At 53.8% G+C, this 23,505-nt stretch overlaps 1 protein-coding gene across 3 annotated transcripts in view; it reads left to right on the top strand.

Moving 5' to 3' along the window:
• LOC142826092 (general transcription factor II-I repeat domain-containing protein 2A-like) overlaps positions 1-23,505 on the top strand; it is a 293,839-nt gene that overhangs the window by 197,879 nt on the left and 72,455 nt on the right. The window lies entirely within an intron of this gene.

Consider the following 23,505-nt stretch of genomic DNA (forward strand, 5'->3'; position numbering starts at 1 on the left):
TGTTTGGTGTCAAGTAATGATTGTCCAATATCGATGTGTTCAGACAACATCCAGCTCAGAATGTACAGAATTAGAATAACAAAGTGCTATTTGAATTATATTGAAAGTGCTACAGCTCCATAGCCAGTCCCAAGCTCTCATGTGGGTGCTTCTCTCAGAAATTCAAAACCCCATATGAATTCTCCTGTACCCCCTCCAGCCTATAAAATATCTGTGTAAATTCCCTCTGACATTCCATTCCAGGTAACGGGTTGAAATAAACTGCTACCTCATTTTGTCACGAGTCTCGGTGTGTTTTCTTTGTAACTTTTTGGTGACCTCAGTTCTGATTCGATCTTCTAAATAGTGTGTAAAACTCTTCATTGAATGCTCACTGGTTCTTTTCCCCCTGCTAGCAAAATCCAGATTTTGAAATACTTGACAGGAATTAAACACATTTGCAGCTGATACTCTGTCCTTCCAGTGCTTCAACCCCGCTACTTAACAATCTTTTGTTCCTTTTACTGGGTTTGATGGGAACAGAGGGTTCCTCATTTTCAGCTTGGCCCCTATCTGTAGCCAGAGTCCCAACATTCTGAGCACAAAGCTGTGGGGTTTGAGAGAAGGCCCAGCTGAGAATCATAGAAAATAGATGGGACCAGTGATCCCTCTAAGATTCTCCAGCCACGAGTTTTGTCTTGTGCACCAAGAATGAGGTCGTGTGAGCTTGTTTGGATTTGTGCCACTGTGGCACCAGCAGTTACTAACAAATACCTTAGATATATTTAAAATGTTATGGAAGAAAGAATACTACAACAAGGGATCGTTGGCAAGGTGCCTGACTTTAAATGTTTGTTTACTATGAAATCAAATACGTTGGGGTATGTCTACACTACCCCGCTAGTTCGAACTAGCGGGGTAATGTATGCATACCGCACTTGCTAATGAAGCCCGGGATTTGAATTTCCCGGGCTTCATTAGCATAAGCGGGGAGCCGCCATTTTTAAATCCCCGCTGCTTCGAACCCCGTGTAGCGCGGCTACACGGGGCTCGAACTAGGTAGTTCGGACTAGGGTGCCTATTCCGAACTACCGGTACACCTCGTTTCACGAGGAGTACCGGTAGTTCGGAATAGGACCCTAGTCCGAACTACCTAGTTCGAGCCCCGTGTAGCCGCGCTACACGGGGTTCGAAGCAGCGGGGATTTAAAAATGGCGGCTCCCCGCTTATGCTAATGAAGCCCGGGAAATTCAAATCCCGGGCTTCATTAGCAAGTGCGGTATGCATACATTACCCCGCTAGTTCGAACTAGCGGGGTAGTGTAGACATACCCTTGTTTTCAGCAGCCATTTGGCATCTTCCAGGTGTCCTGTTCCTCTGAGGCATAATGCAAAACTGCTATTTCTTGGCATAGCAAACAAAATCTGTTATCATTTGTACTGACATATTAAATGAAAAATGTGTTACAGTTTATGCTTGAAATTAAAGATTATGTCTCTTGGCTTGATGCACATGAAAAAAACTTTCTACAGGCAAAAGTGTTAGAGAGTCTCTGTTTTTGTGACTTGTGAAACAAAAACTAAATCATTTGGTTTTAACACAAAAAATCACTTCATTTATTTGCTGTATGTAGAAGAGCACTAATCACAGTTCTTGTCTGTCTGTCATGTGATTTTCAATTGGACCCTCATGAGCACGTGCCGACCGCCCCCACCAGCTCCTGCAGCAGCTCCTGCAGGCATGTGCATGTGTGTGTGTGTGTGTATGTGTGTGTGTGTGAGAGAGAGAGAGAGAGAGAGAGAGAGAGAGCTCACCGTGAGTTCTGGGTGTGTGAGTGATACCACTGTGGCCTGCAGAGTGTGTGTGGGGGGGCTGCCCTAGACTAACTGCCACCAACTGGCGCCCTAGGAGATCAATGCAGTAGGCGCCCCCCCACCCCAAAGGCAGATATTGACTGAGGGTTTTGGTTCTGTGCTGGGGAGAGGGGGGTTGGGGATGGAGTTCTGTGGCTGGGGGCCTGGAGGTTGGGGTTGGGGGGTTGGGGATGGAGTTGGAGTGCTGGGGCTGGTGGCTGCAGGCCTGGGGATGGAGTTTGGGACCTGGGGGCCGTGGAGAAGGAACAGGGTGCCAGCCGGGGGACAGAGTACCCTGCACTCGCCTCCTCCCAAGATCCCACCCACCCCAGAGAGAAACCCCCCATGTTCCTCCTCCCCCGGGACCGACCCCCCCGCATCCCTTCTCCCCTGGGGATGACCCTTTCTGCGGCACAGGGGAACCCCCCGCCCCCACGCGTTCCTCCTCCTCCTCCACCCTTCCACGGCACAGGGGAAACACCCCCACCCCACCCGTGCACTCCCACTCCCAGGACTTTCCCCTCCTGGCCGCAGGGCAGCCATGCTCCAGGTAAGGCACAGCAAAGGGAATGGGAAATGGAAGGGGCAGAGTTTAGAATTTGGCGCTCCATGCAGCTTGGCACCCTAGGCAGCTGCCTAGTATGCCTATAGGCACGGGCTGTGTGTGTGTGTGTGAGTGAGTGAGTGAGAGAGAGAGATCATGGTGTCCTGCAATGTGTGTGTATGTCAGTATGCTTGTGAGATCACTGTGGCTTGTAGAGTATGTGTGTATGTGATCACTGTGTGTGTGTGACAGATATCGATCACTGTGCGGGGTGTGGGTGTGTGTGTAAGTGATCACCGAGGCACACTTAAGACCAAAATGACAAAAGTTTATGCAGAGATAGTTTGGATATTCTAGAGAAGACTAAAGCCAGGCTCACAGACAGCACTGGAAGTTTGAAATGTTGCCCGTGTATCCACTAGTTGTGACACTGCATTGCATTGTGTGACGTAGTGGGGGTACCTGGCTGGTTTCTATGCTGCTGGCTCTGGGGTAACCCCCACTGGCTGCCGTGGGTACCACGACCCAGCAAAACAGGATGAGTCACTATGCAAACCAGTGGCCAGACACCCCCCATGGAGAGGAACAAAGGAAGGTGGAATGCTGCCCTGGCTGGGGGGCAGGGCTGGAAGGGAGTTCGTTAGTTGCTGGCTGTCTGGGAGCATGGAGGAGACAGCCTAGGGAAAGGGGCTGGAGTTTAGGGGCCCAGTCTCCCCCATCTCAAGGGGGCCTGAGGCATCCTAGCCCAGCTCTGTGACCAGATTACATCTGTGCTGTGCTGTATCCTGGAGAGGCAATAAACTTCCTCTATTCCACCGGCTGGTGCAGTCTGTTTGTGCCATTTCGGGGTGCAGGAGACGGGGGACCCCCAACGCGCCGTCACACATTGTCCTACATTCTGTCACCATAAAGTCCCCATTTCCTGCAAATTTGTCATGAGCTTTGCTTCATTATGTCTCTGCAATGATTTATTTGTAACCCTTGTTCTGGTTTGCAATGAACTCCTTCTCCTCCTCTGTGGTCTTTCGGCTGATGATTTCACTTGACTACTGCCCCAAATTGTTCTGTATTTGTTAGCTCGCTTGCTAATGATTTCAGTGCCAAATTCATCCCTGAATTGATGTGTGGAAAGTGAGGCAAAGCTGCCCGTTCATTTAGTCCATTCTCTGGAAACCTCTTATGCAGAGGCTTACACAGCAGGGAGATGAAACATAGAACAGGTTCACTGCAGAATGTTCATCGGTTGTGCTTGATTTGGTTCGATTTTTCACACTGTTGCTCCAAGAGACTGTTTTACCGAGATCCTGCCCTCTCATCCTGTGGATCTGAGCCCTTGCTAATTTTACAGCTTCACTTGTTGTTAAAGCTTCACTTCTGCCAGCGTCTGGTCAGTTCTGCTAATTTGCATGAGACATCATTTAATACAGCTGCAGTGACGTGGCAATTAGTGTCAGAGATCTTATTCAGGCAGCACTTTGTTAATGGGTCATTATTTCCTCAGATTTCTTGTTCCAAATATTTAAGAAGGGGCTCATAATTACACAGCAAAATGTCTAGCTAGCCACCGTTCTTCAGTTAGAGGTTTCAACGATACAGTCTCATTTTCTGTGACATTTGCTCTTTCCTCAAATTGTCCTCCTTGGACTGAGGAGCTGCAAAAGACCCTATAAACGGTCTTAAAAAGGATCTCTCCTTTCTTCAGCATTGGCACTTGGTTCCACGCATCCGCTAAACCCAGGTCTTCTCGATGTGCCACTCAGGGTTGTGCTGTTAAATATGGGATGCCCTGCTTGAGTTGTGTGGCAACACCATTGTTTTTCCCTAGTATGACTGACGTGAACATCACTGTTTCATCACATCCCGCTTATTCAGGCTGTCAGAGGCTTAGACAGCAGCTGTAACAGCTTGTGCATTACAAGCAGATCATTGACTAATTCCACCAAACAGTCTTCTGCCCTGCCCATGCTACACCTCTGAACTTGAAGCAAATGATAAGCAAGTTGGTGACAGGAATCGCTGCACTTTCATCAGTAATAAGCGTATGGTAGCAAGACAGGTGAATAGCTGTCACGATTCGGAATGGACAATGATGTCAATTGACTCCAAAACCTCAAAAGCAGAGTTTTTTCTGTGCCAGCTTGTACATGCTGGTGCGTTCCCATGTGGAGCTGTTCATTTGTATTGGAAGCAGAAAATTATCCATGAGAATTTTTATTTCTTCTGGCTTTAAATGTTTTCTTTCCTTCAGTTCCAGTCTCTTCTGTTTCTCATTCGAGGTTTCTAAGAGCATAATTCACAGGTCAAATCCCAGGGGATGAGAATTTCTGCTCCTAAGAATATGTACAGCAGATTCACGACTTTGGCTTGCAAAATCCTCCTCTTGTAGTTCAACGGCCTCTCCATTCCCATTTGTGGCCTGGGGAGAAGAAGCTGGATATTGTAGCCTTAGCACAAGTTTAGAAGGTCAAGTCCACATCAGCACTGTACAGGAACATGTCTCTCCTCTGTACACAGATCTTGCCTTTAGATCATTGAGATTCTGCTTCATCTCTTTCATTCAGCCATTCTCCTTTGAGCGTGGGGCAGCATTTCTTAGGGTTTCCCGCTATGTTGGTTGATGCTCTTTGCCTTCATTTACAAATGACTGTTATATGCTCCATTATATTTCCTGGCATAGAAGTTAAGCCGAGTGGTCTCCACTTTCTTGGGTTGTTCCTACTTCCCCTTTTATAGATAGACACTGTATTTGCCCATTTCCAGTCTTCTGGTATCTCTCCCAACCTTAATGACCTTTCAAAGACGATAGCTAAAGGCTCAGATACCTCCTCTATCAACTCCTTGAGCATTCTAGGATGCGTTTCATCCATCCCTGGTGACCTGAAGACATTTAATTTTTCTTACTAATTTTTCATTTCTTTTGTTTTTTAGTTTAACTTCTAAACCTCCCCCATTCCCACTAGCATCCACTACCTTAGGCATCTCGTGGTCATCAAACTTGTTGGTGAAAACTGAAACAAAGTGTCAGTAAGCACCTCTGTCATTTCCAGGTTTCCTGTTATTGTTTCTCCCTCCTCACTGAGCAATGGGCCTACCCTGACCTTTGTCTTCCTCTTGCTTCTCACATATTTGTAAAATCTCTTTTTGTTACCCTTTCTGTCTCTAGCTAGACTGAGTTAGTTTTGTGCATTCGCCTTTCTCATGTGGCCCTGCCTAGCTGTGTTGTTTTCTTGTATTCATCCTTTGTTATTTGACCTAGTTTCTACCTTTTACACAACTCCTTTTTAATTTTTGGATCGTGTAGGAGCTCCTGGTGAAGCCAAGGTGGACTCTTCCTGTACTTTCCATCTTTCCTGCTCAGTGGAATAGTTTGCTTTTGGGCCCTAATAATGTCCCTTGGACAAACTGCCAGTTGTCTTCCTCTCTTTTTCCTCTTCATCTTGCTTCCCATGCGAAACTTACGTACCACCTCTCTGAGATTACTAAAATCTGCCTTCCTGAAATCCACTGTCTCTATTTTGCTTTTCTCTCCTCTACCTTAGAATCGGGACCTCTATGATTTCATGATCTCTATCACCCAAGCTGCCTTCCACTTTCAAATTTCAACCAGTTCCTCTCTATTTGTTGAAATCAAATCTAGAGCAGCTTTCTCAGCCTTCTGAAATAAAAAATTGTCTCCAATGCAGTCCAGGAATGTATTGGCTAATCTGTGCCTTGCTGTGTTAGTCTCCCAACATGTGTATGGATCGTTGAAGTCCCCCATCACCACCAAATCCTGTGCTTTGGGATGTTTTTGTGAATTCTTTTAAAACAGCCTCATCCACCTAGAATCATCGAATCCTAGAGCTGGAAGAGACTTTAGGAGGTTATTGAGTCCAGCCCCCTGCCCAATACAGGAGCAACCCCAACTCAATCATCCCAGCCAGGGCTTTGTCCAACCAGGGCTTACAAAGCTCTAGGGATGGAGATTCCACCCCCTCCCGAGGTAACGGATTCCAGTGCTTCACAACTCTCCTAGTAAAATAGTTTTTCCTAATAGCCAACGTAGACCTGCCCCACTGTAACTTGAGACCATTGCTCCTGTTCAGTCTTCCATCACTACCGAGAACAGCCTCTCTCCATCCACTTTGGAATCTCTCTACAGGAAGTTGCAGGCTGCTACCAAATCCCCCCTCACTCTTCTCTTCTGTAGACTAAATAATCCCAAATCCCTCAGTCTCTCCTCATAGGCCATGTGCTCCAGCCCCCTCATCATTTTGGTTGCCCTTGGCTGGATCCTCTCCAATGTGTCCACATCCTTTCTGTAGTGGGTGGCACAGAACTGGATGCAATACTCCAGATGTGGCCTCACCAGGGTCGAATAAAGAGGAATACAGGCAGTCCCCGAGTTACGTGGATCTGACTTACGTCGGATCCGCACTTACGAATGGGGCTTTCTCGCCCCGGAGCTCGCAGGCGGCGGGACCGCCCAGAGCTCAGCGGTCCCGCCACCTCGACCTCCGGGGCGAGAAAAGCTGCTCCCGGTGCCCCTGGTCTGCTGGGGACCGTCTCCAGCAGACCAGGGGCACCGGGAGCGAAGCCGCAGCCACGGCGGGGTACCGCGCTTCTGAGGCTTGTGGACCCTGGGGCAGAGCAGCTGGGGCGCTGCCGGTTGATCCCGCAGCGCCGCTCTGGGCACTACTGGACCAACCCGGCAGCACCCCAGCTGCTCTGCCTCGGGCTTCCTGATTCAGCTGCTGATCAGTTTCAGCAGCAGCTGACTTGGGGACGCTTGGGGTTCTTTAGTTGAATCTGTATGTAAGTCAGAACTGGCGGCTGAATCTGGACGCCAGTTCCGACTTACATACAGATTCAACTTAAGAACAAACCTACAGTCCCTATCTTGTACGTAACCCGGGGACTGCCTGTAATCGCTTCTCTAGATCTGCTGGCAATGCTCCTCCTCATGCTCCCTAAGAGGCCATTAGCCTCTTGGCTCCAAGAGCAAATTGTTAACTCATACGCAGCTTCTCATCCACTGTAATGCCCAGGTCCTTTTCTGCCAAACTGCTACGTAGCCAGTCGGTCCCCAGCCTGTAACAGTGCTCTGGATTCTTCCGTCCCAAGTGAAGGACTCTACAGTCGTCCTTGTTGAACCTCATTAGATTTGTTTTGGCCCAATCTTCCAATTTGTGTAGGTCAATCTGGACCCTATCCCTGTCCTCTAGTGTATCTACCTCTCCTCCTAGCTTAGTGTCATCTGCAAACTTGCAATCCATCCCCACATCCAAGTCATTAATAAAGATGTTGAAAAAATCCGGCCCTAGAACCAATGCTTGGGGCTTTCCTCTTGAAATTGATCGCCATCCAGACATCAAGCAATTTATCACTAGCTATTGGGCCCGACAATCTAGCTCACTTTATATCCACATTACAGTCCATATGTTCAATCCATACTTCCTTAACTGCTGGCAAGAATATTGTGGGAGATCAAATGAAAAGTTTTGGTAAGTCAAGGTATATCACATCCACTGACTTCCCCATGTCCACGGAGCCAGTTACCTCATCATAGAAGCTAATCAGATTGGTGACGCACGACTTGCCCTTCGGGAATCCATGTTGACTATTCCTGATCACTTTCCTCTTTTTTAAGTACTTCAAAATGGATTCCTTGAGGATGCCCGCCATGTTTTTTCTGGGGACTGAGATAAGGCAGACTGGTCTGTAGTTCACTGGATTGTCCTTTTCCTCTTTTAAAAGATAGACACCGCATTTGCTTTTTTCCAGTCATCCAGGATCGCTCCAAATCTCTATGAGTTTTCAAAAATAATGGCCAGTTCTGCAATGACATTTGCCAACTCCCTCAGAATCCTCGGATGTGTTAAATCCAGATCCATAGATATGTGTATTTTTAGCTTTTCTAAATATTTCTTAACCTGTTCATTTTCCACGGAGAGCTGCCCAGCTCCTTCCCATACTGTCTTGCCTAGTGCAATAATCTATGAGCTGACTTTCTTTGGGAAGACAGAGGCAAAGAAAGCACTGAGTACTTCAGCTTTTCCCACATCACCTGTCATTAGGTTACCTCCCTCATCCAGTAAGTGCCCCACGCCATCTCTGAGCACCTTCTAATTGCTAACATGCTGTGACGGACTGGGCCATGTCTGGGCACAGCTGAAGGCATCTGCTCAGGGTGAATTGCTCAAATTCGGTGCTCCTTACAGCCCCCAGACTGGAGACCTTCCCAAACAGTCCACAAACCAATCCCACAGAGTGCTTCAGCAGCCTGCCTGAAGCCTCACGAGCAAAACTCCTCCGACACCCCAGCGATATCCGTGCCCCACATGGCCCCGGGCCTCATACACAGGTGAGGGGTCTTAGAACCCAATCCCACCTACCCTGAACAAGTTCTGTCCAGTTCCAATAAACCAGCCACAGATCCCTGGTCAATTTACCCTCTGGACCTTACCCACAAATCACGCTGGGCCAATCCTTTAGCATCTAACTTCTAAAGGTTTATTGCATGTGAAAAGCATGAGAGTGAGGTTGCTAAAGTATCATACGTTCCATGCATCGAATCTCCCAGTTTTCGATGCAGGCTCTAGCAGAGATTAGAAGTCCTTGGTGCACATCCTAGGATCAGGACGGGTCCACAGTTCTTTCTGGCTCTTCAATCCCTGCACTGCTGCCTCTGGGATGAAGTGCTGAGCTGAGTACCAAGATGGAGTGGACCACATGGCATATTTATATACCTCTTTCCTGGGCTCTTCTTGGCTGCAGCAGCTCACCTGGCACAATATCCCTGTGTTCCCTGCAGGCAGCCCGTAGGTGTCAGGCCTCATTCTTGAGGTGTATCCTTGGCCTATTGAGTGCCATTGTTCCACACAGCCTCGCTAATTAGCATGTCCATAGGCCAGGCTCTGCCCAATGCTCAAGCACATTCAGAGAAATAGTCAGTATCCATACAAAGTACAGTAAAACTCCATTGGTCCGGCATCTGATGGTCCGGCATCTGATCGTCCGGCACTCCTGATGGTCCGGCACCATCAGGAACCCGGAAGTGCTCCAGGCAGCCGGACCATTGGAACTGGTCTGCCCCCGGCTTCCCTGATTCAGACGCTGCTGAAACTGACCAGCGGCTGAATCGGGGAAGCTGGGGGCAGAGCAGTTGGAGTGCTGCCCGGTAGGTCCCATAGCGCTGCCCCTTGGGGCTGCGGGACCAACCGGCAGCACCCCAGCTGCTCTGCCCCAGGCATCCCCCAGAGCAGCTGGGGTGCTGCCGGGTTGGTCTCGCAGCGCCAAGGGGCGGCGCTACCGGACCAACCCGGCAGCACCCCGGCTGCTCTGCTGCAGGCGTCCCAAATCAGCTGCTGCTGAAACTGACCAGCAGCGGCTGAATCGGGGATGCCTGGAGCAGAGCCGGATCATGGAAGGGGGGGGCTAAGACGGGTGTGGGGTGGCATCTCCCCCCATCCGACCCGTCATAGCCCCCCCTTCCAATAGTCCAGTATAGCTGATAATCTGGCATCCCCTGGGTCCTAAAGGTACCAGATTATCAGAAGTTTACTGTACATGCTTATAATTTCACACACAGACATTGTACAATCACATGAATAGCGTACATAGGATTAGCAGACAGTAAACTTCTATTCAACACCTCACATGGCCCCCTTTATACCACTTTTGGGGCAAACACACCCCCATGGGTGCAGCAGTGATCTGGCTGCTCCCCTCAAAATCCAGGAACGTGTCACATGCCTGTAGAAACCTTTCTTTTTACCCACCACATCCCTTGCTAGCTACAAATCCAATTGTGCTTTTTCCTTCAGGACGACTCCCTTGCATTCTCAAGTATATTTAGACTCCTCCCAAGTCATCTCCCCAAGTTTCCACTTCTTATAAACTTCCTGTTTGTGTTTAAGATCACGAAGGATTTCCCTGCTAAGCCCATCTGGTTGTCCACCATATTTGCTTTTCTTACTGTGCATCGGGATGCTTTGGTCTTGTGCCTTCATTAAGGCTTCTTTAAAATCCTGCCAGCTCTCCTGGATTCCTTTCCCCTTCATGTTAGCACCTCAGGGAATCCTGCCCATCACTTCCCTGAGGGAGCCAAGTCTGCTTTTCTGAAGTCCAGTCCCCTCTTCTGCCTGGGTTGGTGGGCTGGAGTGGACCCCTAGCATGACATCACCCTTCTTTTTACCTCTTTTTACCTAACCCAGACACTCTTAACAAGTCTGTCTTCTACGCCTATCTCCACCTCAGCCCCATGTACATTCTTAATAGATACGGCAACACCTCCTCCCTTTTATCCCTGCCTGTCAGTCCTGGGCAAGCTGTACCCTTCGGTATCAATATTCCAATTGTGTGTATTATCCCACCAAGTCTCTGGGATACCAACTGGGTCATCCTTGTGTTTCTTTATTAGCACTTCAAGTGCTTCCTGCCTATTCCCCGTCCTCCTTGCCTTTGTACACCGGCATCTAAGATACCGATTGGATTTTGCCCCCCACTTCTGCCTTGTCCCTCCTTTCTCTCTGCTGTTATAGCCCATGCTCCCTCCCATTTCCAACCCATCTCCCAGGTCTCCATGTTTTTCATTTGCCTGTGGGCTTTGGCCACCTGTCCCCATCAAAACTAGTTTAAAGCCCTTCTCACTAGGGGTATGTCTACACTACAATGTTAGTTCGAACTAACGGATGTTAGTTCGAACTAACATTCATAGGCGCTACACTAGCGCTCCGCTAGTTCGAATTTAAATCCAACTAGCGGAGCGCTTAGTTCGAACTAGGAAAACCTCATTTTACGAGGATTAAGCCTAGTTTGAACTTACTAGTTCGAATTAAGGGGTGTGTAGCCCCTTAATTCGAACTAGTTGGAGGCTAGCCCTCCCCAGGTTTCTCTGGTGGCCACTCTGGCCAACACCAGGGAAACTCGTCTGCCCCCCTCCCGGCCCCGGACCCCTTAAAGGGGCACGGGCTGGCTACGGTGCCCATGCCAGGTGCAAGCCTGCCAGCACCCAGCCAGCAGACCCTGCACCTGGCACGGCACAGAGCCACCCACCCGATGTCCCCCAGCCCACCCCCTCTTCCCGGGACCAGGCTGGCGGCTCCCGGGAGCTTGCCCTGGACCGCAAGAGGCGGGCACCTTCCTAGGCTAGTGCGGACATCGTGGACCTCGTCCACGATCTCCGCACTAGGCACAGGAAAGTGGCCGTCTAGGGCAGGAGAGCTGCCAGCCTGGCCACCCAGGAGCAGGTGTGCATGAAAATCAAGGGGGTCCACTGAGACCCCCGACCCTGAGCCCTGAGCTTACAATGGCCGTCCTGGGTCAGACCAAAGGTCCATCTAGCCCAGTAGCCTGTCTGCCGACAGCGGCCAACCCTAGGGACCCTGGAGGGGATGGACCGAAGACAGTGACCAAGCCATTTGTCTCGTGCCATCCCTCTCCAGCCTTCCACAAACTTTGGGCAGCGACACCACTCCTACCCCCTGGCTAAGACTACTCCATGGACCCAACCTCCATGACTTGATCTCACTTCCCTTTAAACTCTGTTCTAGTTGTAACCTTCACAGCCTCCTGCAGCAAGGAGTTCCACAGGTTGACTCTTTGCTTTCTGAAGAACAACTGTCTCTTACTAGTTTCAAGCCTGCTACCCATTCCTTTCCTTTGGTGTCCTCTAGTCCTTCTTTATGGGAACTCATGAAGAACTTTTCTGAATGCACCCTCTCCACCCAACCCCTGCTTTTAGAGACCTCTATCCTGTCCCCGCTCCATCTCCTCTTTTCTAAGCTGAAAAGTCCCAGTTTCTTTAGCCTCTCTTCATCTGGGACCTGTTCCCAACCCCTGATCATGTTAGTTGCCCTCCCCTCTCCCAGCCTCTCTCTTCCCCTCTCCCACCTCCTTTTCCCAGTCTCCCCCAGTTTTGTTCAATAAAGACAGAGTCAATGTTGGAAGAAACATTATCTTTATTTTGTACATCAATAAGAAGGGGGGCTAGGGAAGGGTAAGTGGAAGGAGGTGAGGGAGGAATGGGGTACGAGCCCCCGATGGGGAGGACTGTGCTGGCTCTGCAGGCTTCTGGGGATGGAAGCTCTCCTGCAGCCCCCCAATTGCCCCCTCTCCCCAGATGGCAGCCTGCGGCAAGTGCAGCTGGGCTGATGGCCGAGTGGTGTGATGTGCCCAATGTGGGTACTCCGGGCACTCCAAGCCAGGACTGGTTTTCAAGCGGGGCACCCCTTAGAACTGTCTGTCCGGGGTGGGGGTCGGGACCCTTTAAGCGCAGCCCTCGGCTAGCCTGAGACAGCAGCTCCACGCTCTAAGTCCTCCTCTGATGCCCTGCCGGCACTGCTTCCGGCCATCCTTAAGCCCTGTTCAGGGTCCACTCAATGTGGACTTGCTAGTTTGAATTAGCAAAACGCTAATTCGAACTAGTTTTTAGTTCTAGACGCGTTAGTTCGAATTAGCTTAGTTCGAATTAACTAATTCGAACTAAGTTAGTTCGAATTAACGTTGTAGTGTAGACGTACCCTAGGTTAGCCACTCTGTGACCAAATACTCTCTTCCCCTTCCTCGAAAGGTGAACCCCATCTCTGCTCAGCAGTCCTTCTTCTCGGAGCAGCGTCCCGTGGTCAAGGAGGCCAAAGCCCTCTTGGTGGCACCATCTTTACTGCCAGGCACTCACCTCCAGGATGTACCTGTCTCTGCCTGGGCCCCGAAAATTGACAGGAAGGACTAAGGAGAACACCACCTGTGCGCCAAACTCCTTCCCCTGTGCTCCCACAGCCCCGTAATCACCCTAGCTCCTCTCAAGGTCACACCTTGCAGTATCATTAGGGCCCACATGGATGAGAAGCAGGGGGTAGTAGTCAGGAGGTTGGATATTCCTCAGCAATGCCTCCGTAATATCTGGGATATGGGCCCCTGGCAGGCGGCATACCTCCCCAGATGACATGTCAGGGCAACAGATGGGTGCCTCAGGGGTGATTCCTTCTCTCCCTTATTCAAAACAACATAACAGTTCTCTGGAGCGATAGTGGAAGGGTTAGTAGCACAGGATGGAAAACACCAGACTGAAGAGAAGGAAATAGCTCATTGAGTTTTGCCACCAAAGGCAAATCAAGTATAAAACACTCAGGAGGATTTCACAAAAGCATGTTGCAAGTCTGTACAAAGCAAAACTGACTCCAAAGGGATCAGTTTCTGAGGCCCAGTGAGATTCAGAACTGCTTAAGAACAATCTATAATACATCTGATTTCACTGAACAATTACTATTTGCTGTGGTAGCTTCTAAAAGATAGTAACTATCTGGATTCCATCTGCTGAAGCCCAGAAAGGCACTACCCAGTGAATCACAGCTAGAATCCTAAATAATTCCAGTTAGATAGGCCAGTTTCTTCTGCCTCTTTGTCGACTTCCCAAAATAACAAATCCAAATCCTGTACAGTTTAGAGTAGGAATAATGTTAATTTAGTTAACCCACATGGCCCCTCCCTGGGAGCAGCTCAGAAGCCACCATGCCACCCGGGCCCCACAACCAGCACTGGGGACAGCAGAGAGATGCCAGGCTCAGTCTCCTACCCCCACTGAACCCACAACTAGCAACAGCTTCCCTTCCACCAGTAGGACGGCGACTGCAGGCCCAAAGCCGTTAAGAGCAAATGGAGGATGAACTTCAGCCACTTCTATAACTTGAGGGTCATCAGCCCCTAGAGTCCCAGGCTGTAAGGCCAGAAGGCACAGCCCTGCTCCCCGAGTCTGAGCTCCTGCACCACACAGGCCCTAGAAATTCCCCATAAGAATTCCTGGGTCACCCACAGCCCCATGTGTCTTCACCGGGTTCTATGGACCAGTTCTGGCTCTTAGAGAAGCGGATGGTTTCAATAGAGCGCTCTTGTATCTGAATCCTGGCAGATTAATGTCTTGCCTTTCCAGGGCAGAAAAACCCATTGGCTCCTTCTTTTTCTTCCAGGCTGTGTTCCTTCTTTGAAAGACTCACCTCAAGGGAGCACAGACACAGCCGAGTGCTCCGGGTGGTGGTCCGACCTGCAGCAGCCGAGGCATGCGCCGGCCTCAGCCAGCAGGAGCAGGCCTTGCCAGAGGAGCCCAAGAGAACCAGAGGCTCCTGGAAGATCCTGTCAGGCATAAGAAGACTCTGTGCCTGCAGCCAGTGTGGCAGCTCCCTGGCAGAGGCTGAGGAGGAGAGAAGAGCTTCCTCTCCCAGGCGGTGGACACGCTTCTCCCTGAAGAAGAGGAAGAAGAACTCAGCGGAGAAGCAGGAGGAGCCAGAGGAGGAGAAGCCACCGGAGAGCCCAGACAAAGACCAGCTGGATCCCACAGGTGAGGATACAACCCACCCGGTGAGAGGGGAGCATGTGAGGGACACTGACCCCAGTCACTGTACAAGCCTTGAGCATTAGGGCCGGTTCCTGGGACAGCGATGGGCTCCTCAGAGGCTGGAATCCATCGAGTGCCAGACGCTCTGGTACAGGGGGGCAGGTTCCTCCCTGAAGTGGGAAGAACAGACAATGGCAGGGCACAGCTCTCTGGGGGTCTGGCATCCCCAACCTGCAGCCCCTGTTCCCTCTCACCGGCTGTCAGACAAGGGGGTAGGAGCAGTGTTCCCGCTAAGATTTTCCAACCTTGGGCCGACTGAATTTTCTCATGTGCAACACCAATATCGCGGTGGTGTGTGGTGTGTGGACCCAAACCCGTGGGTATAAATATGTATTTTCAATAGTCTGTGGGTGTGGAAGAAAATATATTGGGTGTGAATTGGGGAGAGCAGGGGCAAAGGAGCAGGCAGAGAATAAACAGAACTGAATGAGCATCAGGGGAGTGGAACAGGGGAGAAAACAGGATCCCTGCTGGGCCAATTCCCCAGCGGGAGGCAGGGGAGGAGGAGGATGCGAGGGAGGCTGCTGCCCTGTTCGCAGTTCACCGCGCAGGGAAGACTTGGAGCAAAGTAGAGAAGTTGGCCTGATCTGAAGGCGCCTGTAACCTCCCCAGCTTTCCCATGTGGGCGGTGGCAGCCAATGCAGCACAATTGATCCCTCCTCCCCTTCAGCATGGTCTGGGTCACATGATCCCCCAAGTACGTCCTGGCTCCCTGATTTGCTCCCCCAGCCAGTACGGACCCTGCAGGGGGCTGGGAGGGGTGGGGGGACGGGGTGGAGGCTGGAGGCAGGACCCCCTCCTCCACCACAGGAGAGCGAGTGCCCCATGTCCTTCCCCAGCCAATCAGGAAAGGGATTCGCACGCAGCTTCCAGGGATCCTTGGATGGGAGCCGAGGGGCAGCTCCAACCCCCTGCGCCAGCAGCAGCTGCTGGAGAGGAGGGAACAGAACCGTTAAAAAGGGACCAGGGGTCACCCGTCCAAAGGTCACAGCAGCTCTCAACTGGGAACTGGGCTGGGCTGGGCCATCACTTCCTGGGGTGTCACACGGGAAACGAGGCCTGTTCCCATCACTGCAGGAAGGGGGCGAGGGCCGGGGAGAGGAGAACGCACCGTGGGAGAGACTCTGCCCCTAGGGGAGAGAAGCCCAGTGGGGAGAGCCCCCAGCTGAGAGTCATGGGAGCGGCGCTCTCTGCTCGGCCCTGCAAGCACCTTGCTGTGTGACCCTGGGCAAGTCACGTCAGGGCTCTGGGCCCCGTGTCCTGCTGTCGCCCAGGGTAACACATTCAAACCAGCGCGTCTCCTCTGCTCCAGGGGTGGAGAACGAGCTCTCCCAGAAGACGCCCAACGGGGCGGAAGGGAGCGAAGAGGAGGAGGAACCAGACCGCCGGCCCACCCCATTAGCACAGAGCAGCGCCCACATGACATTGGGAATGAGGCTTGTGACTGAGCCAATGGGAAGCATCTCCTGTGGGGCGCGTGACTATGTGCCGGAGCCGGTGTCTCAGAGGAGGACGCCCCCCCCCCCCCTCCGGCTCAGGGACCAAAGGAAACACTCCTACGTGTGACCAGCTCCCTGGAGCAAAGCCGTGTAATATGGGGGCTTTCTGGGAGCACCACGCCGAGGGTGGAAGCAGGGCTCTGCAAGAGCTCTCCAAACCCTTGCCTGGCACCGGGGGAGGCTGCTCAATCAAAGGTCTCAGCAGGCTCCTCCATGCTCACTAGGCCCTGCCAGCCCCCAGGGAGCGAGTGTCCCAGGGCAGCTGCCCAGTGGAAATGCTCAGACCCTACAGGCTCTGCCCCTGTTCATTGCAGACCCTCGGGGAGCCCCCTGCCTCAGCCCAGCCCACAGCCCTGCTGCTGGCAGCCGTGAAGGCTCTGACGGCCCCCGCCCTGGAGAGCTTTCGGGCGGCGGAGGAGGCGCTGAGAGCCACCGTGTCCCAGCACAGCACCCGCATGGAGCGAGTAAGAGACGCCCGGCGAGGGGCAGGGGCGTGTGGGGAGAGGGGCTGGGAGAACTGGCTCTGAGGAAACCGGCCCTGGGGCACAGGGTCCCGGTCTGGCAGGTCGGCTCAGCCCCTTTCCATTCGGTGCTGGGGTGGGCAGGTGTTTCCAGAGCTCTGCGCGCTGGAGCTTGGACACGTCCCTGGGGCCAGCCCAGCCCCACGGCAGGTGGGTCACATCCCCGCCCTGGAGCGCGGCACTGACAGAGTCTGCCGAGGGGTCGCCACGCTGGGCTCCCGGAGCGGACGGGGTTTCCTCACGTGCCCTGCAGGGCCCTCGTGTGACCCACCGGTGCAGCAGGAACCATTTGGCTTTGCACTTTGCCCCGGTGCCTGTGATGTGTGATCCTGCTGCCCGGCCCCACCGGCTCCGGTGCCCCCCCCGGGAATTAGACTGGCGCAGGGAGGGCTCTGCCCGAGTCCATTTCTACAGCCCCTTCCTAGGAGGTGTGAGCATCAGTCACTGCCCTGATCAGTTGAGCTCCATCGCCCTCTGGGGAGGCAGGAATTTTACCCGCGTGACACGGGGACCTGGGACCAAGAGCGGCTCAGTGACTTGGTGACGTTCCTGCCCTTCTCCGAGCGCCGTCTGCCAGGAGGGGTGACCTGGCAGGAGGCCGCTCTTGGGCAATCCCCCCCCCTCAGCTTTCTGGCTGCCTCCAGGTGGGAGATGTCGTGGGAGAGATTTTCACCTGGCTGGACGACGTCGAGGACCCCAGAGCCAGAAGAGCCGCGCTGGGAACCATCGCCCTGCTGGCTCGCGCCCACCCCCGGGACGTGGTTCCAGCCTGTGTGGCCCACGCGCCGCCATGGGAGAGGTAGGGAGAGGCTGTTATCACCTCAGCCCCTGATTGCCCCTCCCTCCTCCTCCAGGGCAGAGCGCGGGAAAGGCCTGGCAGGCCACAGCGATGGAGCAAGCTCCCTGCTGGGCACGGGGCTGTCCCTGCCTCCTGAGGGGAGATGCCCAGGCCCAGCCCCTTGGAAACCAGCCCCTCCCCCTTCCCTGCCCAGAGTGCAGACGTGACAGGTCCCTGGAGAGTTCCAGCAGGCTCCTGATTTCTGTGGGTCACCCCCTTCCCGCCAGCTCCACCAGAGGGGCAGGACCAGGCTATGGGGAGCATCCCTGGGCCGTGACTCCAGCGTAAATGTCACCGAGCAGCCTTTGGTGCAGGCTGGGCTGGGTGGTGTCACGCTGTGCGCAGCCCCAGGGCAGTTACTGGAAGCAGCGGCACAGGCTGCAGGAGCAATGAGGCCTCTGGGGAAGGGAATAAATGAAGAGCTCGCGGAAGGGACTCACCCGCCTCAGCCTCCCCGCCCCCGGGCGTCTCCTCTAAGGCCCCCTTTCCCGCTGGCCTTCCCAGCCTCTCCCTGGGGACACAAGGGGGGGCAAGCAGGGACGCTCTGATTTCGGTTTCTGACCTTGCAGAGGTGCCAGGGAGCTGTGGAAGGCCTTGGGGGAAGAAGCACAGCTCTCCCGCCACGTGCTGCACCAGCTGCTGGACAAGCTCCGGAAGAGCCACCGGGAGGAGAGGAGCCGCAGCGTGTCTCTGGCCGTAAGTGAGACTGGCGCTGTCACGTAGCGAACTCGCCACCGAACACGGAGGCCCCTCACTTGGAGCTCAACCCCGTGTGCGTCCCAATGCTCCAAATCAACCCTGCAGCTCCCTGCACACAGGGCTTAACTCCCTGTGTGCTCCAAATCAACAGGGCAGCTCCCTTCACACAGGCCTAGCAGCCAGAACTCCTGGTGGGATTGGTGTGGAGGGGCAGGGGGACCCAGGCCACCCTCTCCACCGGGTCCCAGTGCACCCTGTCAGCGTTGGAGTGGGGCACCACTAGCTGGGTGGGGAATCCAGCCGAAAGACGCCAAGCACCCGGGGTTCAACTACCCGCCCTGGGCTGCTTCCTGCCAGCTTCTCTCCCATCCTGAGCGCCGTCTCTTTCCTCCAAACCGGGGCTTCTGCTGCGGTTCCCTGCTGACTGGTGACGGCGTCCGGGTGCACATGCGCTTCTCCTCGGGAGCCCCAGCGGCACCTCTGCCCCCGTAGGCCTCAGCCCTGTCTGAGCTGCTCCACCGGCCTTTCTAGCTACCCCCAGCTGGAGCGCACCCAGCACGCCTGTGGGGGTGCGACCTTCTCTGCTAGGCAGCCAGGCTTCACCTCTGCAGCCCCAGTGCAGGGTCGGGACACCACGTGCCAGGGCTGATCTCCACTCTGAGCACAGAACGTGGGGACCTGCAAGAAAACTTAAAAAAAAAAGATTCACACAGAGCAATTCAAACCAGCCAAAAGTAAAGAAAAATACCCACCTGACGACTAGATTCCCTTTCCCCCTTTATTTACTCATGATCTTTTCTTACTTCATTTCATTTCCATACCCAAAGTGCAAAGGGTAACGTCTGAGCGGGTAATTTTCCATAGAAGGTGGGGAGAGTGTTCCACGTTCCCATCCACAGTGATTTTTATGAACCCCAGAGAAGTGAGCTGCCCCTGTGTCTGTGCCAGGCATAGCACTCCCCAGAGAGAGAGCCAGAGACCCCAGGGAAAAGACCTGACCTTGCTGGGAGGTTTAACCCAATAAGAACAGTTGGATGGTGTGTTTGTAAGAGGCTCGAGTGTGTGTTAAAACTACGGATGCGTTTCTTCTTATTTGACATTTGTAATTCACTTTGCTCTGCCCTTTCTCACTTGCAAACACATAAATCCCACAGCTTGTGCTTAATAAAATCACTTTTGTTCACTGTCAAGCGTTGTGTAAACAGTTGTGACCTCAGACCACAATAGACTCAATGTCTGTATAGCTCTGGGGGCGGGGGAGGGTCTCTGCTCTGTGCCTCGGCTGGGGGAGACCAGGAGACCTGGCCCAGCAGGACAGTGTAGCGAGAAGCTCTTGAGTGCCAAGAAGCGAGTGTCAGCGGCTTTGCCAGCGCTCTGGGAAACGCCCCCAAGGAGTCTTCTGTGATCGCGCCCGTGACACGGATCCTGCCGGGGGCAGGCAGGAATGGGCAGCGACACCGCCCGGTGCCCTCGCTGAAACTGTCTCCCTGCTTGAGGACTACGTGGCCTCAGAGGAGCCAGGGAAGCCAGACCCCAAGCCGGGGCATCTGAGAGAGTCAAAGAAGCAGCACGGTCAGGGTCCCTCTAACTGGGGCAGGAGGATTTGAACCCGACCCGGCAGAAGTTCCCATTGACCCTGGTGAAGTAGTTTGGGATCTTGGGGGGATGTTCTCCAAGAGCAAAGGAGTGACCCAACCCTCCAAGGCCTGGCAGCAAGGGGCAGACACAAGCCAGGGAGATGGTCAATCTCAGTGCTGGCCCCAGGGGTCCTGGTTTGAGATCAGCAAGGAACTTAGATCTGGTGGCACCCTTCTAGAAGAGCAGCACAAGCCATTAGTCTACCCTCCTGCTAGTGGGCTACGCTGTTATGCTTAAACGAAGCACACGAGATCTTTTATGGGGCAAAGGCAGTACGCCGCATTGATTGAGAATACAACAGTTGCTTATGCTTTTCAAACACACACCTACACACAAAACATCATGCATACACAGCTCTGCCAGATGATATAGTTACCAGTCCAGAGTCTGTGTCCATCTAGTGGCCAGGTAGATTGAGCACAGGGGGGAGCAGGGCCTTGTCGGTCGATCGATCCGATACTCCTCTCCAGATAGTGTGGCAGACGAACGCAAAGTTCCATAGCAAAGCGCCCTGCTTTATATATTCCTCCTTCTTGTTAAAATCCATGGATCTCGCTCTGTCCGCTTGTGACCGGAATGTTATCTTTTGATGTGAGTGTTCCCAGAACATCTCTCGAAGGTTCATCCTGTTGTCAATCGTCCTTTCGGGGGGCTTGCTCCGCTCTAAGGCTCGTCAATCTGCCAATTATCCCATCTTCTCATGAGTAGGGGTACTCATTGATAGTTATGGATGACTCCTCTGCAGTCAGGTTGTCTCATCCTCTGTATCGAGCTTAAGCAATGGAGGGGAAGAAGCACACTTAGTTTTTACTACAGGCCCAGAACACACAAGCAGCCCTGCACGATGGGGGAATGAAAACGAGGACCTGCAAACCATGAGCTGCTGGAAAGTCAGTCGCCGGGAGCAACGTGGGGTCTGGACTGAAACTGCATCGACCTCCCGGCATCGCCCCGGCTCCCTGCTGCTTGTGGCACTGGAGTTACTCAGGCAGCAGAGGAATCGTGGGATGCCCTGTACATGCGCCTAGAAGTTTGGGTCTCCTCATGATGGTGTCGCCCCCTCCGGTCAGGCCTGGGAAGGGGAAGGGCGAGGGCTAGGCCATGGAGAGAGATAATGGGGAATAATGTCAGCTGGACTCTTCTGATCTTTCCAAGAGGTTCCCTTCTGCGCCCATTCTAGCAATGGAAGACGGGTCAGGGGCCATCACATCTCCCCTCCCCCCGAGGAACTAACCCTCCTTCCTCAGAAGCCACAAGGATGTGAGAAACGGCACCAGCATGACAGCAAAATGCCATGGGAGCGGATGGGAGGTGGGGACAGCTCAGTGACTTTTCTGTCTCGTTCTGACTCCAGGCTATGGACACGCTCTATGAGATCTTTTTCCTGTGGGGATACCGAGAAGCCATCTTGCAAATGTTTCCCCACTTGCTCCTCCTCTGCGTCAGGCAGGTGCAGCATGTGCTGGACCTGCGCCTGCCAGGGACCTGGACGGCCAGCCAGAAATCCAGCCCTGAGGGATCCAGCCACCTCAGCCCCTTGAGGTAACGGCAGAAAGGAAGGGGAGGAACAGATTTGATCTGCTGCACCCGCAGGTCACACACGGCCCCTGCGGAGCCCAGGCGCAGTTCTGGGCAGGTCTGTCTGGGGGGAGCGGTGCTGGGCACCCGTGTGCTTGTGAGTCACGCTTGCTCCTCTGACCCCGCCCACAGGCCGGCTCCTTCCCAGCACAGGCAGGGACCACGTCGGTACCTCCCCATGCGCCACCTGCCGAAGTGTTAGGGCCTCGGCCCCACAAGGCCCCAGCCCAGGGCAGGGTCGCCAGAGCACATGCAGAGAGAGCAAGGCCGGCAGCACTGGGGCCCGGCCCGGCAGGGGGGCCGTGTCACAGGCAGGCAGGAGCAAGAGGGACCATGAAGCTGATTCCGTGTGGACTCCCCTGGGGGGAGCCGGGGAGCCCGAAGGCACCTCAGCTGCTGCAAACGGGCAGAGTTTTGCTCCCTCGCACCAACTAAGGATCTGGCCCATGTGCCCAGTGACCTGGTGCCGGCCCCAGCGAAGAGTCGGGTGTTGGACCATTGGGAGCGAGGGCACCGAGCATCTGCAGAAGCTGCAGTGTCGCCACCTGCCAAAACCTCAGTGAGCCCCGACAGGGTGCTGGGTCCATCCCGGGGGAAACCGGCTACTGCTGACCATGCCTTGTGCCCCAGGCCTTGAGCGGGTTGGGCTGCAGTAGATTTCTGACACCAGGATTTTTTTTTCTTTTTGAGTTTAGCACGTCCCTGGAGGCCGTGAAGACCCTCTTTTCCATGCCCAGATACTGGAAGGAATTTGCCAGTATCCAGTTACAGCAGGGCTGGGAAATGATCGCCTCCCGCCATCACTTCTCCCGAGGGGTGGGCTTGATCGCAAGGTAGGAGTCTCAAGTTTCCTCTTCCTGCGGCCTGTCTGGGCAATGGGAGTTGGGCGGGAGATCCTCCTCTGCCCCAGCTGGCCCTCTCAGCCCCGCAATGGGGGAGGGACTGTCTCTCCCTTTGGTAATCCTGGGGACTTTCCCTTTGCTCTTCCAGAACCATGGTCGAGCACCGGAACCCACAGGTCCCTGTGGTTCTCAGAGAGGCCATCGCCATCGTGCAGAGTCGGGAGGAGGAGGAGGCGCTGAGAGAAATCGCCCTGACTTTCTGCACCGAGGTGAGAGTCCGGAGCGGCCTGGCACACGTGGGCTTGTGCAGAGCAGCTCAGACCCCTCCTGGGCCAATAGGGGCTGGGGCCCATGGCCAGCGGTTCAGCAATCTCACAGCCAGCCAGCTCTTCTGCCCACGCAGATACTAGCGGGACTGGGCAGAGTGGAGGGGGGCAGGGTGAGATTGCTCCTGGCTGCATGCACCTCCCTGGGACCATGTGACAAGAGGAGATGTTTCTCCAGCACCCCAAGCCCGGTCCTCTCTCCTCGCCTTCCCCGGGGGTTTCTTTTTCCTCTGCCACAGCGCTCTGCCCAGGACGCTTAGCGGTCCCCAGAGAGTCCTCTGTCCCTGGAGTTCATTAGGCGCTTGTAGATTAGTTGCCCTTCTAGGAATGGACCATTTCAAACACCAGCCACTGGCTCCTTCACTCCAGAGATTTTGTGCAGCAGAAAGTGGCCAGTTGGCAAAGATGATGGAGCAGGCACAGAGCAAAGGCAGATTTCTGCTCCTTAGCCTGACGCTGATTTTCTCTTTCCAGTTTCTCCAGAGTCCTTCCATCCTCAGCACTGTCACCAAATCAGACCTCCAGGAACACCTGATGGAATGGAGCCGAGACAACAACCCTGCGATACGGAGGCTCTGTCTGCGAGGCCTGGCCAGTGTTCTCTTCTGGCCGGGGAAGGTGAGGGCACGTCTCAGGGCTTGCTGGGGTGACTGCTGGCTAGCCAGTGTGGGGAACAGCAGTGCTCTGTGTGGCTGGTTTGGTGCCTCAGAGGGAGGGCCCCAGTCGTGGGCTGGAAGTCGCCCTGTCTCTGAGGAGTTTGCCTTTGACTTGCCTCTCAGCAGTGCCCCAGGGAGCCCCGATCTGACACCAGGGGACTG

Source organism: Pelodiscus sinensis, unplaced genomic scaffold (genome assembly GCF_049634645.1).
Source record: "Pelodiscus sinensis isolate JC-2024 unplaced genomic scaffold, ASM4963464v1 ctg46, whole genome shotgun sequence".
Classification (NCBI taxonomy): domain Eukaryota; kingdom Metazoa; phylum Chordata; order Testudines; family Trionychidae; genus Pelodiscus; species Pelodiscus sinensis.